Consider the following 16948-nt stretch of genomic DNA (forward strand, 5'->3'; position numbering starts at 1 on the left):
CCCTACTACAGAAGGAGTAGTTTCTTGCCTGTAACTCCAGTTCTGTAGTAGGGGTATCTCTGTTATAGTCATAAGCGACCCTCCCTCCTCCCCGGTGGAGTAAAACTGGCAGTATCAGGCCTGTTATACACCTTCAAAAAGAACTGAAAGTAACTTGCTTTGGCTGTGCATCCTGGGATACCGGGGGTCTCTGGAGAGTTCCTTAAAGGCACGGTATCCCTTTAGCAGACACATAATGACAGCCTATAGGGCTTGTCTGTCCACCCCTTCCTCTCTATTGTTTAAAGGGATTTTGGTGAAGGGAGTGTGATACAATAAAGGAACATGTCGGATGTGAATAAAAATGACATTTAAACTTTATTTTGGCTTTTGTGTTCACTTCAGAGGAAGTGCTGGCCAGTGCAGCCATATTGTTATTAGGCTGTATTATTTTGTCTGTCTCTTAAGTGTCTTTGCAGGTTTGCAAATGCAGGACAGCTTAAGAGATATTTTGATTGGTCCGGGGTCCCCGCACATGGGCGGAACTATTCATAGATTATGACTATAACAGAGATACCCCTACTACAGAACTGGAGTTGCAGGCAAGAAACTACTCCTTACAAATGGTGTTCCTTTTGGGGATTGGAAGTCACATGTAATATGTGAAATGCTAAGTAATTTGTAAATATGTTGCTAGGCATTCCTGCCAGGGTGCCTGGTTGTAATGCATAATCATGTGATTCTAGATGTGATGCCTTTTAGGGGCTGTGATTGACTTGCATTACACCGATTATCAGATATGATAAGTACCTGTCATTCTAAGTGATGCCTAGACATGTATTCTTGTCACTGCGTTAAACAACCAGACTGTCAGCCACTGTGATTAACATGTGTATACTGTACATTTGGGGGCAAGATGATGATCATACTGGTGAGTGGTGATACTAGACCCCCCCCCCCCCCCCCCCCCCCCCCGCCCCCCCGCGTGAGGGGAGAGAATCACAATGTCAAGAAGTACTTCCAACAGCTTATGAATATTTGTAAATTGATGTATAGTATTGAGTAGTGTATGTGTAATAAATGTACTCATCTGGTAGAGACATCTAGCCGCAGATTCCTTAACTTAGAATATCCTCAGGCGTCAGACTGTATCCGGAAAACTTCCACAGCAGCACACTGCGCGCCGGGGGGCGGCTCCGCCCTGATGTCGTCCACGGACGTGATGTCAGCGTAGCCATATATGCCCCTCCCGGCGCGCTGACGTCAGTTTTCTTCTTTTCCGCGTCCTAATGCGGTTCCTGGAAAACCAGCGGTTCCTTGGCCTGTTTTGTTTCGGCCTATTCGGCGTCACGGAACAGTATGTGATGCCTTCGGGCTTTAAGGCGTGTGAGACCTGTGCGCGCCAGATGTCTGTCACAGGCCCGCACGCAGTCTGTATGTGGTGCCTGGGAGTGCACCATGACTCCAAAGAATGCGACGCTTGTCAACAAATGAAACCCAAGTCCTTGAGGGAACGTTGTATGAAATTGCTGGCCCGGCACCTTCGCATCAACGTTCTCCCTCTCAGGATCGGGCCCGTTCCCGAGGTTGTTCCCGCAGACGTCGTTCTGAGGCGGGTAAGCACATGCGTAAGTCGCAGAGATCTTTCGCCCATACGCGTGACGCTGTGTCGTACTTTAATATTCGGGACCGCGTAGGGGACAGGGCCCTACCCCTGTCTATCTTGGTATTAGCAAACCGCAAATGGTAAATGCGGCATGTACGAGTGCTTTATATATCGTTCTAGCTATGAATGCACTGTGTACACGTTATTCTGCTTCACTACGCGGGTTCCATTTTGGAAGCAGTGGCCATCTTGTCATTGCCCTCACATAGGCTATAATGGAGTAAATACGGGCCTCACAGTACATGGGCTTCTCCTCTGACTTCTCTGTGACCTGGGCAGCTGGCTCTGCTGCCCCAGGTCAAACCGGTCTCACGAGCTCCCCTTCCTACGTCCACCTGTGATTAGCATCAGGGCTTGACCCATCATAAAACCCTTTCATTCTACACAATCCTCCGGCTAATCTCTTTCACACCTGCTTGTTCCTGCTTTTTGACTTGTTTCCCAAAACAGGAGATGCTCATGTTTATTGGGGGGTCTATTGACATCCGATGTGGGATCTGAACCTTACTGTGTAAATCATTGTGGGCTGGCCGAACTGGAATGTGGGATGGTCATCATGACTCTGCTTTTTCGTTTGTAATGTATACTTGTAATGGCCATATCGTAAACCAAGGAATGTGTGCCTGAAGCATGATATTTTGTATTTAAGGAGAAGCCCGTTCCTATGATTTTCAGCAGTCTCCTGAGAACATACACGCTGTTGTACTTCTAGGATACCTGTAATTGGTCTGCAGCCAATAAACGAATCTTTGACTTCACCCAGAAGACTCTGTGTTTCTGTAGGTCTGGAACAGGGTGAACCCAGAAGTCATAGGGTGTGTGCCCCTGCACCGCTGGGTCTAAAATACCCAGTACTTCAGTTTGGCGCCCAACTCGGGACGATTTCAGCGGTACCAGTCCAAGCCAGAGGTTCGTGAGGAGCTTCGTGTGGAAATTCCGGAGGAAGGCCGCCACTTCATCGACCCCTGCATGTCGACGTGGTCCGAAAGTCTTTTCTGCGAGGTTCTCCGCGTCCCGACGGCTACGAAGGACTGCTGCCCTGATTAATCGACCTGTTTTGGACCCTTGACGAGTTTTGAGAGAGCGAAACAATCGAGAGAGTCTTCTGGTGACGCCATCGATCAGCAATATTCAGTTAAGTATAAGTGGAGCGTCTCCCATTTGTTTTGGTATCCTTCGGGATCATTTGAATTAGTGATTTGGAGTTTGCAAACGCCAAAGCCAGAGGACTCGTGTATTCACGAGAATATCGTAATCGATAATTCTTTGACGTTTGGATCTAGACTAGTGAGTGAAGATGCCTGGTTCTGGAATATTTGGTAGATTATTCTGTTTGGGTTGTGGAAAGGATTTCCAGCTAGAGGAAACATGTCCGGTTCCTCCGGTTGGAACTCCAACTTATGAGCTCTATGTAAAACATGGCGTAGGCCCCATTGCATATAACGAAGTGTGGATCCACTACACCAGGAAAGACGGTGTTTTAAAATGGCCCCAAAATGGTAGTTTTGATACCGATATTTTAGATAATTTGGAAATTAAATTGTTTAAGATGAAAGCCCGGCCGGCGATGTTTGACTCTTTCCGCTTATGGCGAAAGGAAGCCAAACAAAAGGAAATTAAGTTAGCGAAAAAGAATAAGAGAGAGAAAGGTATGACAGTAATGCAAGCAGCTGTACAATTTAAAGACAATGAGGAGGAGCAGATGAGTGAGCAATTGCACAGGCAGCGTAAGTTAGGGATTGACAAATGTTACCCAGCTTTACCACATTCTAAGCAGAATGAGTTAGAAGAAAAGGAGAAAGATCCCCTGATGTCACATTTGTTGAGTTCGCCACCCCCGTATGCTCAAAATGCTACGGCACCTCCCCAGCTTGTGAATATGCCACCTCCAGTGAATATATTGCAAGCCTTGCCGCAACCGCCAGCTGCTTTGCAGCCGGCTCTTATCCATGTAGCGCAGCCCTCTCAAGGGCCGCCAGTTGTGTTTCCAACTGCCCCCGCGCTTCCTGCGACTTTGCCTAGCATATTGACTGCCTCCCCTGATACTCTTCCTTGCACCACTCCAGTACCTGTTTCTGCATCCTCTTTTCTCCCCTCTGTTTATCCCCCTGTTTTCGCCTCAGCTTCTCCTTCAGCGCGACAGCGCTTAGCTAATGTGGTTACTACATTAATGTCTCCTCTCTTTGAGTCATCTGGTGCGACTCCTGGTTTGCAGCGTAAGCAACTGCGCAGTCAATTGCCTAACCCCGATGAGAAAAAGGTAATAGATAACATGGCGCGTAGATGGATTGTTTTCCCTTCACTGTATGATGTGGAATCAGTTGTCAACGTTTTCCATCAATGGGATGCCCCAAAACAGAGATATGTGTTTGAGAAAATGTGCGAAATTCTCTGTGAAGAATTGGAGGATAGTGGTAAAAATCCGAACCCGCAGGAATTGTGTAGAGTGAGGTTCGATTTTGGAACTGGTATAATTGTGGACCGTGGAGTAGATAAAGCAGTTGCGGTTGTATTGTCCTTCAGGAATGATGATTGCCAACAGTCATTGTTTGAACAAGATGTCCTTGTGGGGAAAAAGGTAAAAGCGCGACAATACCCCATGAGAGAAGTTCCCCCGGTATGGAAGGAAGCAGTTGCAGCTGGTGCCGGTAATCCCGCTGTGCCAGCGCATTTCCAGCGTGTTTGGGTGCATGTTCCATGGAAGCGCTCTGAGGTGTTAGCGCTTAAGCAGTCATTGCCTGATCCCCGTAAAAACCCAGCAGGTTATTATAAAGAGTTGTCACAGACGGCAGGGTCATGCGTTATGAATCTGGCCGACATAGACATGTTGTTTGGTAATGTTGTTCCACAGCCTCTATGGGGATCAATTCGTAATGCAGATCACGATGCAGAACTAGGGGATACATGGGCTAACATCGTTGCTGCTGATGCTAGACAAACTGGTGGCGCGAAACCAGAACCTTTAGTAGCTGAACTGCCTGGTAGAATCATCACGTATATGAAACAATAATGCCTGCGATGCGCGTAAATTGGGACAAGTTATCTGCATGCAAGCAGAAGAAAGATGAGACAGTGTCAGACTTCTTTACTAGGTTTGAAGAAACGTTTATTGATCACAGTGGGCAGGATATGAGTACTGAGGGTGGCCAACGGTTATTTGTGGATAAGTTTGTGCAGAATCTACTTCCTGACCTGTGTAAAAAGTTAAAAGATTCAGAAAGTTCTTGGGCTGTTTCTTCTTCAGCGCAAATACTGGCTACTGCACAGTATTATGAAAATAGAGATAAAGACGAGAAAGATAGAACAGAGAAGAAAACGAAGGAACTAAAGACAAAGGTCCTTTTACAGCAGGCCTATCCGCCACGTGGAGGTCAGAATAATTATAGGCAACCCCAAGGTGTCTATCACCAACCCCAACAGTTTCAGAACAATCAGCAAATGAACGGGTATTATCAACCACGTGTCCCTGTAGGTCCCAACCAATGTTCATACTGCAAAGAGGAAGGTCATTATAAATATAGTTGCCCTAAATTAATGCAGCGGAACGGTAATGCGTATGGCGCAAGAGGTAGGGGTGGTCAGCAAGCTCCTAGAGGCAGAGGGCGTGGAAATGCTCCCCAGAACGCGCGTCCTCTGCCGCCTCAAAATACCATCAATAGTTTTGACCAGCAAGCTAACGCGACTAGTAATACGGCCCAGTATTATAATAATGATTATTATGCAGAGGACGGTGATGCAGAAAGTAATGATTACTAGGACAGCCATAGACAGAGAGAGGGAGTTGTTTCAGTGCCAGTGGATCAGAGTGGACCGTATGTTGAGGTAACTACAGCAAATGTAACGGAGCCTTTTCTGCTAGACACTGGTGCTGCAAAGAGTTCAATCATGCATTCAAAACTCCCTGGCGCACCTTTGTCTGGCGATATAAATGTTTCAGTAGGTTTTTCTGGCGCCCCAGTTAGGAACCCGATTTCTAGTCCCATGTCACTTTCTGTTGGACCTTGCGAGCTGAAAGCACCCCTGATTCTGACAACAGGTTGTGGTGAGAATTTACTGGGATTAGATTTGTTGAAAAGATTGCACGCTACACTGTATTGTTCTCCTTCAGGAGTACAACTTACATTAGGCAAGAAAGTGATTTCCCCAATGTACTTGTCTAAAAATACCATGCCGCCTGAATTGTCATCCCTTCCGGATGCCCTTTGGGCTACTGGTCCCAATGATGTGGGCCTCTTGGAGATTCCGCCATACGTGGTGACTTTAAAGGCTAATGTCAGACTGCCACGTATTCCCCAGTACAAGATCTCTAATGAAGGGCAGAAGGCATTGTTAGACATTGTCAGCGACTTGATTAATAAAGGTGTGATTGAAGAGACAAGAGGCAACGTTTGCAACAGTCCGATTTTACCTGTCTTAAAACGAACGGATCCTTCACAGCCACCTGTTTACAGATTTGTGATTGATCTCAGAGAGGTTAATAAGATTGTTGTGCCACAGTTTCCGGTTGTCCCCGATATAACTGCCTTGTTAACGATGATTCCAGCCTCTGCTGCATGGTTTTCAGTGATTGATTTAAAGAATGCTTTCTTTAGCATCCCAATTGCAGAAGAGAGCAGAGATATTTTTGGTTTTAGTCTGGGAGGCCGAAGCTTCCGCTTCAAACGCGCTCCCCAGGGCTACTGTGAAAGTCCATCAATATATAGTCAAGCTTTGAAAGCGCAGCTTGATGCACTTGTTTTACCTAGTGGCGCTATCCTGATTCAGTACGTGGACGATTTACTAATTGCCGCGGATACTGAGAAGATTTGTAAAGAAGCCACATTGTCACTGTTGCGCCATTTATCCGCTTTCCATCACAAGGTGTCTCTCTCTAAGCTGCAATATTGTCGACAAGAAGTGACCTACTTAGGTCATCTCTTATCGAAGGAGGGAAGGAAACTGACCCCAGAAAGAATTCAAGCCATAGCACAGTTGAGTGTGCCAAAGACACAGAGAGAAGTACGTGCTTTCTTGGGCATCACTTCATACTGTAGGCATTGGATCCCTAGTTTTTCTTTGTTGGCAAAACCTTTAGTAGCCTTAACATGCAAAGACACACCGAATCCTATCCCATGGTCTGAAGAGTGCCAGAAAAGTTTTGTGGAATTGCGTAATGCATTATGTTCAGCACCTGTGTTGGGCACTCCTGACTACAGCAAACCTTTTACATTGTATGTTCACGAGAAAGATGGTTGTGCGTTGTCAGTGTTAACACAGCCTTTTGGCGACAGACCGTGCCCATGCGCATATTTTTCATCAACCTTGGACCCTGTAGCGAGGGCATTGCCAAGCTGTCTGAGAGCGACAGCTGCTGCAGCAATGTCTATCCGACAATCTGCTGGTTTGGTAATGGACAACACATTGATTGTTATGGTTCCACACGCTGTAGACACATTATTAAATAGAACCAAGACACAACACTTGACTAGTGCGCGATTATCAGGTTATGAGCTCACACTGTTAGCAAATCACATACACATAAAGAGATGCAATACGCTGAATCCAGCTACATTGTTACCAATTCCAGCAGACTCAGATGAGATTGAGCAACATGACTGTCTGTTCAGGACAGAAGAAGAGACGAAAGGGAGAGTAGATCTAAAAGATACTCCCCTGACTGAGTGTGATGGCACTTTATGGGTGGATGGTTCATGTTTCAAACTCCCTAATGGTGACACGACTGCTGCATATGCTATCACGACTTTACACACGGTCGTGGAAACTGCACGAGTGCCACATAATTCGGCCCAAGCAGCGGAATTAATCGCCCTCACGAGAGCGTGTGTGTTATCTAAAGGAATGAGAGTAAATATATACACAGATAGCCAGTACGCCTTTGGCGTGGCTCATAATTTTGGGCGTTTGTGGAAGGAGCGTGGGTTCCTGACGTCGCATGGAGCTAAAATTCAGAATGGCAAGTTGGTGAATGATCTCCTTGAGTCACTGACCCTACCGTTGCAAGTTGCGATCATGAAATGCAGTGCGCACAGGAAAGTCACAGATGATGTTGGACGTGGGAATGCGTTTGCTGATGAGACCGCGAAAGAAACAGCACAGAATGTGAAGACTAGAATGTATGTTGCAGGCCCCGCAAGATGGGTTAATGATGTGGGAATGTGTGAGAACACAATAGAGAGTGTGAAGTCGCTTCAAGCTGAAGCCACAGAGGAAGAGTTGAGCAAGTGGAGAGAAAATATGGGTAAGTTGGATGAGAATGGTTGTTGGATTGATCTGACAGAACATAAGCGATGGTTGTTGCCTGATGCATATGTGCTTCCAGTGGTTACAATGGCACATGGAATGGCACATATCAGTACGAAAGGTATATGCAAGTTGTTGGCTCCAGTATGGCAGAATGCTGGGATTCCCAAGTGTGCAGAGAATGTGGTCAAGAATTGCATAGTATGCTTGAAATACAACCCTGGTAGGGGAACCCCAACTCCAGCTGGTCACTTTGCACCCCCATTATGTCCATTTGAAGTTTTGCAGCTGGACTTTATTCACATGGAAAGATGCAACAACCTGAAATATGTACTGGTGGTTGTTTGTGCTTTCTCAAAATGGATAGAGGCTTATCCTCTGAAAGATAATACTGCCCTATCCACAGCCAAAGCCCTTGTGAAGGAATTTTTCCCTAGGTTTGGGATGCCAAGAATGGTGTGGTGTGATAACGGAAGTGAGTTTGTGGGTAAAGTGATGAAGAATGTATGTGAAGGGCTAGGGATAAAGCAGAAGTTCCATGCTGCAAATCACCCCCAATCAGCTGGACTAGTAGAACGCTACAATGGAGCCTTAAAGCTCAAGCTGGCCAAAATTCAGGCGAGCACCGGTCTTAAATGGCCTGACGCTCTGCCTTTAGCACTCCTGTCCACCAGAATGACCATACACTCACGAGTGGGACTTAGCCCTTACGAGGTCGTCTTTGGCCGCCCGGCCAACGTATGGGGTGTACCGAGGCCTACGAAGTTCAGTGAGATTGAGCATCCAGTACTACTCGATTACCTGTATGATTTGACTGTTAAACTGTGTGTTTTGCACCAACAGGTACATGATACTCTTCCCCAAGCTTCTGAACCTCCCGGACACCCCATCAACCCTGGCTCGTGGGTCCTGATCCGAAATTTCCAGCGTAAGAGCAACGACGAGCCTCGCTGGATCGGCCCTCACCTTGTATTCCTGTCGACAAGATCAGCGGTGCGAGTAAAAGGGAAGAAACACTGGATCCATGGTACCCACTGCAAAGTAGTCCCTTTGCCTCTGCCATATGACCAGTGGGTCAAGGAGGGTATCGCCGACTCTGAGACAGACACTGTACCTCGTTTTGTACCATTCAGTGACGCACGCCTAAGAGGCACAGTTTCAGACCAAGAGAGTGACAATATTCTGCAGGAAGCTGTGCCACCATCAAATCGATTGGACACCACTGAGCCTGAACTTTTGTTTCAAGACCAAACAGCACCTGGCCGTCTCCGCTATAATTTGAGACCAAGGCCCATGGACAAATAAAGATTTCCTTACTATTTCTTTTTTGACATTTTTTTGCTCTCCCATCTGAAGGACTTTCTTGATTTTTGTTTTTCGAACCACCATCTGGGTTCTGCCGCAGGGTCGCGGTGCCAAGACTTTGGGGTACAGGCCGAAGACGTTAGGTCAACGGTTCTGGTTGGTCTAGGGCGTTTCCCTGGACTGACAGGCGTGCCCCTTAGCAGAAGACACTCATCCGCCGCGAGCGGCCCGAGTAGAGGATGGAGTTTTTTAAGATGGAGAGACCGATTGAGGAAATGAACTTTAACGCAAGGATGTGTAGAATTGTAAAAAGTAAATGTTTTGTATTTTTGTGCCTTTTTACACTGTGTAGCATAATGATGTTTATTGTAGGATTTGTGTTCTTCTCCGCTCAAAAGCCCATTGAACCCACTGAACAGCCTATACCTCTTTCTACTGCCTCCTCTCACTCTTTTCACCCTTTGCCTGAGCACGAACAGACCAGACGATCGGAGTTCGTAAATAACTCGTTTATCCAGCTCTTGCACCAGCACCAACTAGTAATGAATACGACCAATTGCTGGGTGTGTGGGTTAATGCCACATACCATTAACAAGGGTATTCCCTACCTGGTGCTGCCGTATAGTTACAATGGATCGTCATGGGCATTCCAGACCATGTTTCTCTATGCTCTAGATACGTACTCCCCTCGCCAACCGCGTTCCATCAGACCTATCACCAATAATAAGGCTTTGATAAAAGGAGTTGCCGATATGAGTAGGGATATCGATGCCTACTCATCCATTCCCAAAGAAGAGTTGAGACCTTATGTAGGATGGAACGCGACGGGGTATAGTATTAGTCTGGGTGAAAGACAGCGAAAAATCTCATCTCCAATCTGGGTCGTACCCCACATGGGTCGGTTCTGCTTACAGGGTAATGGTCAGAATCCTAGAGCTCAACTGGGAAGAAGTGACTGTACTGAAACGTACACTTTCCCGTCACAGTTTTCCCCTGCGTTTTTGGCTGCCAAGGGCACACATTTCATCTGTAATGACCGAGCATATACATGGCTGCCCCCTGATTTCTCGGGCACATGTTATATTGCGAACTTGCTACCGCCGACATTTACTGCTGCCTCTGACTATCACAAGACCAGAGTTGTGAGAGGTGTGATTAGTAAGGAGGATACTGCCGGTCAGGAAGCGGGAGACTTCTTCTTGGGTTTCCTGCCGTTTTGGGGACCTATGGTCAATAGTAGGAACCTGAGACAACTGACTCGTGTGGTTGAATCCACTGTCAATGTAACGGCTGGTGCCCTTGGTAATCTAACGGCTGAGCTCCAAGCGGATCGCCTTATGACTTTACAGAACCGCATGGTTCTAGACGTTATTCTTGCAGACCGCGGTGGGGTATGCAAGGTCATCCAATCCAGTTGCTGCATTTTCATACCAGATAATGCTCCAACAGTGTATCAAGCCATCTCCAAACTCCATAAAATATCTGAATCCATACACGTGGATAAGGGAGATTGGTCACTGCTGGGGTGGTTCTGGGAATTGATATCTGCCTGGGGTTGGAAAGTTCTGATGGTCATTGGAATGATCTTAGCCATTCTTTTCCTGTTCTGTCTGTGCATACAGTGTGCTCCTGCGATATGTGGCCTCTGTGCTACCTTATGTGTAAGGAAACCTGTATCGAGGGACGAACTAAGTAATAGGATGATGCTACAGCAACATCTCCATGACTTTGTGGACATTGACCTGGACTCTGATTAAGATGAGTATAGTGATTGCCTATGTAAGGGCAAAAGGAGGGTCTGTCGTACTTTAAAATTCGCGACCGCGTAGGGGACAGGGCCCTACCCCTGTCTATCTTGGTATTAGCAAACCGCAAATGGTAAATGCGGCATGTACGAGTGCTTTATATATCGTTCTAGCTATGAATGCACTGTGTACACGTTATTCTGCTTCACTACGCGGGTTCCATTTTGGAAGCAGTGGCCATCTTGTCATTGCCCTCACCTAGGCTATAATGGAGTAAATACGGGCCTCACAGTACATGGGCTTCTCCTCTGACTTCTCTGTGACCTGGGCAGCTGGCTCTGCTGCCCCAGGTCAAACCGGTCTCACGAGCTCCCCTTCCTACGTCCACCTGTGATTAGCATCAGGGCTTGACCCATCATAAAACCCTTTCATTCTACACAATCCTCCGGCTAATCTCTTTCACACCTGCTTGTTCCTGCTTTATGACTTGTTTCCCAAAACAGGAGATGCTCATGTTTATTGGGGGGTCTATTGACATCCGATGTGGGATCTGAACCTTACTGTGTAAATCATTGTGGGCTGGCCGAACTGGAATGTGGGATGGTCATCATGACTCTGCTTTTTCGTTTGTAATGTATACTTGTAATGGCCATATCGTAAACCAAGGAATGTGTGCCTGAAGCATGATATTTTGTATTTAAGGAGAAGCCAGTTCCTATGATTTTCAGCAGTCTCCTGAGAACATACACGCTGTTGTACTTCTAGGATACCTGTAATTGGTCTGCAGCCAATAAACGAATCTTTGACTTCACCCAGAAGACTCTGTGTTTCTGTAGGTCTGGAACAGGGTGAACCCAGAAGTCATAGGGTGTGTGCCCCTGCACCGCTGGGTCTAAAATACCCAGTACTTCAGCTGGGGCCTGTTCCTCTCGCTCCTTGACGGACACGGGTGTCCAGCAGTCATCTCCTACATACCCTCCCTTTCCGAGAACCCAAATGGAGGCTTATTCAAAGGTCCTCCAATCTTTCTTTGGGTCACCCCCTCTCCCTGGTGCGCCTTCGGGTCCCAAAGAGGTGGAAGGCACTCATGTCGGATTCTCGCCGGCGTATTCGTCCTCGGTGCCGGCTGTGTGCATCGACTCCGGAGTCGACACGACACCGACGGGACACGACCCAGAGGGCCATCCCAGTCGGCCATCCAGCCAACCTGCCCGCCCACCGCATAGCCCTACGCGGCTTCCTGCGTGGACATCGGAGGCGGCGTTGGGCTCGACACCCTGTCGGTGTTGTTCCTCTCCACCTATTGCGGTGGGATCGCCATCGGGCGGCGCCCCGGCCGAGTCCTCTCTGGAGGTAGTCGACGTCGGTTCGACTCCCGCTCGGCATCGGTCAATACCGTTACCGATGTCGACGCCTCCACCTTTGTATGAGGATAATCTTCTGGACTCCTCGGACGTTGCTGCGACTCCCACGCGGCGTCGGTTGATGCCTATGCCTCTTCATTTGCAAGAGGTTGACGTCCCATTGGACTCCCCGGGTCCGAGGTCGTCTCTGTTCCCCATGGTGCAGGTACCTTGTGTTGCGTGGCCTTCAGACCTACCTCAGGCTCCTCCACTTCTACTGTTTAGTGGTCGGGTTAGTCTCCAACCCTCTCCTACTGATGGTTGGATGTCGCCTCCCAGAATGGCGACTGAGGCTAGTGCTGCCTACGCATGAGATATTCACAGGGTGGCAGCTATTCTTCGCTTTCAGCCCCCGTTGGTTTCCTTGCCTTCTGATTCTTTACTGGATCTTCTGCACATGGAGCCTATTGAGGTGAAGCCTTTGTTACCTCTTGGGGGTTCTTTATTTGACATCCTGCTTGGCAAATGGGCGAGGCCCTCCACTGTTGACCCTGCTGATCGGGCCATTGCTCGCAGACACCATCCTGCCCCGGGTGATCCACTCTGCCTGTCCCTTCAGCCTAGAGCTGAGGGCCTGGTTGTTCAGGCGGCTTTTGACTTGCAGTCTTCCTCCGCTTTGACGTTGTTACCTCCCACCAGGGAGTCTCAGTGGTTGGACGCATGTGGTCACCAGCTTTTTGCCTCTGACAGTGCGAGCATCCGCGTATTGAATACATCTTGCATGTTCGCACGCGCTTCCTTTGCCCTTTGGGACTTGGTTGAGACCCTTCTGCCTTCTCTTCCTGAAGGACAACGGCCAGAATTACATTGTCTTCTTCATGATGGCAGGGGAATGGCGCAGTTCCCTAAGGTCTTACCTTGATGCCACTTACTCTATGGGTAGAGCTCTTGCTCAGTCTGTGGCTTTGCGCCGCCATGCATGGCTGCGTGACGGTAGTTTCCCAGACAATGTCCGGGATGCTCTTAGAGATCTACCATTCAATGGCGTGGAACTTTTCGATAGCCACACAGATTCAGTGGTGTCCCGCCTCATGTCGGGACTACCGTAACTATCCACTTTCTGCCATTATAGTATCCTTATCTTCTGCATAGGCGATGTTGCCTTGTTGTTTTGGTTTTCAAAGATGTTCCGGGTTCTATGAACATAGTACCCCGATAATGTAGGCGGTTGTTCCGCCATTTCAGTATGTCTTCAGTACAGACGGACGGCTGGTTCTGTCTTCATTTCAGCCCTCTGAATGTGTACTTTACCTAAGAGGGCTCTCTATGTAGGGTACTTGCTGGCTATGCGGTGGTTACCTTAGCCTTGGTACGCTCCTATGGAGTCTTCCTCACAGGCATTCTTCTCTGCTGTTCAGCGGCCCTAACATTAGTACCGCTCTGTTGCACTTTCGGTTACAGTAGGCTCCAGTTGCCTGTAGTATTTCTATGCCTCAGTATGGGTTCCTTACCATGCGGCCTATCCTTCGCCTGCCTAAACAAGGTCCCCTTTTTTCAGCATCATAAAGCGCCTCTTGTCTGTGATGGCTGCTTTCTTTTGCTGACCACTGCCTCTTGGGGCCCTTGCTCGGTTCAGTTCAGGAACAGTTCTTTCATGGATGACGCACTGTCCTAGTTTTGCGCTGAGAAAAAGCCTCTGGGCGGCACGTTTATTGGTGATGGCGCACATTTGGAGTACACCCTGGTATGTCTACTGTTATAGGGTGTTTGCGTTATCGCTTCTATACTCAGCCCTTACTGGGCCTGTCTTTGAAGGTGGTGGCTTTGCTGCGTACATCTTTGCTGTACATTGCCTTATACCCTCCTTCTCTGGGCACTTTCCCAATGGGATTTGTTCCACATTCCCTGTTGCTTTTGCACAGTTGTTTTACACACTTTGACATTGGGTTCCTGCTGTAACACTCTCAAGGGGAGTGTTCCCTTCAGAATGCTCATTTCTTGGGTCTCTGGGCCATTAGGTTGGTCCTCACTGTTTCCACTATCGTGTCTGGCTCCATCTCCTCATCTGTCTAGCGGGGGACCGAGGCTCCTCTCGGGCAGGTGACTGATGTCGCTTGCGGCTCTGGACATGGTCCTGTCTACTTCTGCTTCTATATGACTGTTGGTACTTTTCACGTACTCTAGTATTTCATCAGGTAAAACGTTGTTTTACACGTATACTTTCTTAATCTAGATCTGCTCTGTGCTTTTCACACAGCAGAGTCGCGCAGGCAACGTTCCTTCCTGTGGTGTCTGTGTTCTTTGCCCTAGTCTGCTCCTCCTACGGGCTCTTCTGTGGGTGTCCAGCTTGCCAGATACCCCCCGTTTTACCAGTTGCCTACCTGCTGATGCATCCTTCACCTATGGCCTGCTCACGCTACCCCACAGGAGTTTATTTTCTATACTTCTTGTGGTTCTTCCATCCACACGGAATGCTATGTGGGTTCCTGTCTTCCACATGACTATCATTCTTACTGTAGTCCTGTTTTGGGTACTTATGATTGTTGCCGTCCGCCCTTTCACATGTCTTGTGAAGTAGTGACTGCATGCTGGAGTGTCTTGTGTTTCTGGTACTACCTGCACTTCCTGGCCAGGGGTCGGCAGTCCTGTCAATGCTGCCCCACGTATCTTGGCTGGTGCGGGTTCGACAGTGCTTTTTTCCACTGTCGTGCATACTGGACCAGTATGCGCTGCCTCTGTCATACTAGTTGGTCATTTCTCTGGGTTTTACTTCAGTCCACACGTCAGATTCTGCAGATCCATTGGACCCTTGGCTCAGTCCTCTTCTTTACAAAGCCATGAACTTTCACTTCCGCACTGACATTTCTAGCTTTATGCTTTCTTTCTCTCAACCCGGTATACATACGGGGGTTTTCGAGCTGTTCTTTAACGGCTTGTGGTGCCTTTGCCTCCCATTGTTTTCCGCTCTTTTCGGAGCTTCATGGGCGGGTGTGACTGCGCTGGCTTGCAGTCCCCACTGTGTCGCAGACCCACCTCCTCTATGGGTATGGCTTTGGTATCTATTTTAAGTTAAGGAATCTGAGGCTAGATGTCTCTATCAGATGGATGAGTTACTCACCTTCGGTAACGTTGTATCTGGTAGAGACAGTCTTGCCGCATATACCTTAACGCCCGCCTCAGGTTGGGTTGCCTGCATTCGCCTCACTCCAGGTGGCTTGGTCTTTCTGCGGGGTGACATCTTTCACTTCACTTCTACATGGAATGCTTTATTCTGTTTTTTTGCGCTACTCGGCCCATTCACGTAATTAGGCGGTATGCTCATGTGCCTTTGGCATCCCTACGAACTGTGTTGTCCAGGGTGAGATCTACTTATGTTTCCCCACCCCCCGCTATCCCCTTCTCAATCGCCTTGGGGTCTATTACCTCCCCTGCAGTCCATTGGTTTCAAGTCTATTGGCTCTGCCTCTGGGTCTATTACTGGGGATGCCACGTTCCTTTCTGGTGCCATCCAATGGTAGATTGTCCTTGCTCATGTGTTCCCGACTTGTTGTCCTTCAAGATTATGTATTGTGGTTGCAAACTTTGTCATCTGCCATGATGTTTTTTCTCATCATCTTTTACCTGATGGGGAGGTTTAACCTTCGCTTTTGTGGGGTTGCTTCTCAGAGCGGTGCTCTGCTGTTTCCCTTCACTACTTGTCAATATACAGTGCCTGGCACTGTCATTTATGGTGCTATTTTTCACCATTCGACTTCTTTTGCTTTTTCAACTTTTTTGCACACTGTTCTCATAATCTCAGTTTTTAGTGGTGGCTCCGCGTTGTGGCGCGGAAAAGTTTCTCCGAAAACTGACGGCACACCGGAAGAGGCATATATGGATCCGCTGACATCACGTCCGTGGAAGACATCAGGGCGGATCCATGCGGCGCCGCCCCCTGGTGCACAGAGGTGCTGCTGCAGAAAGTTTTCCGTATCCAGTCTGACGCCTGGGGATATTCTAAGTTAAGGAATCTGCGGCTAGACTGTGCCTCTACCAGATACATCGTTAACAAAGGTAAGTAACTTGTCCTTCATTTTTATAAAGAAATGTACAGACTGGACAAGCAATTATTGAGTATTATTTCTGCGTGCCTATAAATGGCGATTACTAGTCCACACCACTTGAGGAGGCCTTAGACTGCCCTGCAACGCTACCCTCAGAGTTAAGCGCTACAATGGGGTGTTTGGTTCCCAGTGAAGGACAAATGTAGACCCATTATTTGTGAAGGCCTCACACGAATTCCTCATTTTCTAACAATGGCATTGTTGCTGCCTGAGAGCCCAGTGGCTCTATGTGGAGTCAGCAACCAGAGTAACAGGATTGAAATTTGCTGGGCACTACATACATGGGCTAACAGTGCACCCGGATGGCTCACTCTGCACAAAAAGTATTTTTATAACATGCCAAAGGGTGTCACCATAAAAGATTGGATTACATCATTGCATCAATGGCATTTATTAAAAGTGATAGGTTTTTCGAGAGGAATGTACGAGCTAGTTTGACCAATCTCCCCCCACCCTGACAATAATGCCGTTAGTGAACTACGGCACTATGGCAAGTCATTTGTCAATTACAGCCTCTATTTGGCCAAGATTTTTGACAAACTTCTAGTCCACTAAATTACACACAAG

General features: G+C 47.9%; 1 protein-coding gene across 15 annotated transcripts in view; it reads left to right on the forward strand.

The window, feature by feature from the left end:
- NAV1 (neuron navigator 1) overlaps positions 1-16948 on the forward strand; it is a 2160095-nt gene that overhangs the window by 2135582 nt on the left and 7565 nt on the right. The gene's annotated exons all lie outside the window — the stretch shown is intronic.

This window comes from Triturus cristatus, chromosome 1_1 (assembly GCF_964204655.1).
Source record: "Triturus cristatus chromosome 1_1, aTriCri1.1, whole genome shotgun sequence".
NCBI classification, from domain to species: domain Eukaryota; kingdom Metazoa; phylum Chordata; class Amphibia; order Caudata; family Salamandridae; genus Triturus; species Triturus cristatus.